Here is a 2,552-nt window from a genome sequence, read left to right as displayed (position 1 = left end):
TCTTGAAATATTTTATTATGATTGTTTGTTCTTCTCTTATAGCTTATTTATTTTATTGTTTCCTTTCCTCACTAGGCTATTTGTCCTTGGAGCCTTTGGGCTTATACCATCTTGCTTTTCAGCTAGGGTTATAACCTAGCTAATAATAATAATAATGATGATAATAATAATAATAATAATAATAATAATACAGCAAGCTTCCTCACAATGGAGTGCCGTTGTATAGGAAAGAGAAAAAAAAAGAGACAGAGAGATATCAAAACATGGCAATGTTATCAAAGATGGATGAAAAGGATGAAAATCCTATGAAAACGAATGGTAAAAATAGAATAATGTCCGTTAAATGAAATGCTTTGTCCCTTGGTGATCAGAAACACTAACCCGAAAAGCTATTGGAAGAACATTAGAACAATTGGATAAGAGATTTAAAAACTTCAATATTGACTCCGAATTATTATTATTATTATTATTATTATTATTGTTATTATTATTATGCTATAAGCCCAAGGGCCCCAACAGGGAAAATAGCCCAGTGAGGAAAGGAAACAAGGAAAAATGAAATATTTTAAAAATAGTAATAACTTTAAAATAAATATTTCCTATATAAACAATAAAACTTCAACAAAACAAGAGGAAGAGAAACTAGATAGAACAGTGTGCCCGAGTGTACCCTCAAGCAAGAGAACTCTAACCCAAGACAGTGGAAGACCATGGTACAGAGGCTATAGCACTACCCAAGACTAGAGAACAATGTTGGGTTTTGGAGTGTCCTTCTCCTAGAAGAGCTGCTTACCATAGCTAAAGAATCTCCTCTAGGAAGTACGATAAACAAACTCGTTGATAAAGCCACAGAAAGTTTTCTTTATTTTTCATTATATGATTTATTTGTTTGATAAGATAGTGTAACGCACCAATTTATGCTGAATGTAACTATCGTACATGATCGCGTATCATACGAAGATAAGACAAATGAATCAATTAGCTTGAGTTTGAGTTTTAGAGGAAATGAGCAATTGCGCTACATAACTTGAAATTTCATGTTATTATAATTATTGCGGATGTTGTTATTTATTATTATTATTATTATTATTATTATGGACATTATTATTATTATTATTATTATTATTATTACTTGCTAAGCTACAACCCTACAGTAGTTGGAAAAGCAAGATGTTAGAAGCCCAAGGGCTTCAACTGGGAAAAATAGCCCAGTGTGGAAAGGAAATAAGGAAATAAATAAACTGTATAGGAAGTAATCAACAATTATTATTATTATTATCATTATTATTATTATTATTATTATTACTTGCTAAGCTACAACCCTAGTTGGAAAAGCAAGATGCTAAATTATAAGCCCAAGGGCTTCAACAGGGAAAAATAGCCCAGTGAGGAAAGGAAATAAGGAAATAAATAAACGATATTAGAAGTAATGAACAATTGAAATAATTGAAAAAAAAATTAAAATAGATATTTTACATATAAACTATAAAAAAACTTATGTCAGCCTGTTAAACATAAAAACTTTTTGAAGTTCCACTGATTCAACTACCCGATTAGGAAGATAATTCCACAACTTGGTCACAGCTGGAATAAAACTTCTAGAGTACTGTGTAGTACTGAGCCTCATGATGGAGAAGACCTGACTATTAGAATTGACTGCGTACCTAGTTTTACGAACAGGATGGAACTGTACAGGAAGATCAGGATGTAAGGGATGGTCAGAATTATAAAAAAAAAAAATCTTATGCAACATGTGTAATTAGCTAATTGAACGACGGTGCCGGTGATTAGTATCTAGATCAGGAATAAGAAATTTAATTCGTCTCCAGTGTATTTTTCTCCCGCCAAACATATGGTGTCTGCCAAGGTCTATAGGACCTTGGCGTCTGCTATGGTGATTCAGAACCTAAAGCCCCATATCGTGTTACGCTAAGGGCAGCAGGAAACGGAACCACCTATAGCTGTCGTGTTTCATTTTATACTGAGTGTGTAGAAGGTCATGAACCCTTTTTTCTATATGATACCCTAACCCAGTAGCCTACATTTAATCTCTATACCTTTGTATTTTGATTAGTATTTACCCTTTGCCTACACAGACACAGAGTAGTCTGGCCTATTCTTTACAGATTCTCCTCTGTCCTCATACACCTGACAACACTGAGATTACTAAACATTCTTCTTCACCCAAGGGGTTAACTACTGCACTGTAATTGTTCAGTGGCTACTTTCCTCTTAGTAAGGGTAGAAGAGACTCTAGCTATGGTAAACAGCTCTTTTAAGAGAAGGACACTCCAAAATCAAACCACTGTTCTCTAGTCTTGGGTAGTGCCATAGCCTCTGTACCATGGTCTTACTGTCTTGGGTTAGAGTTCTCTTGCTTGAGGGTGCACTTGGGCACGCTGTTCTGTCTTGTTTCTCTTTTTGTTTTGTTAAAGTCTTTATAGTTTATATATGAAATATTTATTTTAATGTTGTTACTGTTCTTAAAATATTAATTTTAATTGTTAATTACTTCTCTTATTTCCTCTTTTCCTTTCCTCACTGGGCTATTA

The sequence above is a fragment of the Palaemon carinicauda genome, chromosome 4 (genome assembly GCF_036898095.1).
Source record: "Palaemon carinicauda isolate YSFRI2023 chromosome 4, ASM3689809v2, whole genome shotgun sequence".
Lineage (NCBI taxonomy): Eukaryota > Metazoa > Arthropoda > Malacostraca > Decapoda > Palaemonidae > Palaemon > Palaemon carinicauda.
Note: the sequence above shows the minus strand (reverse complement) of the source record.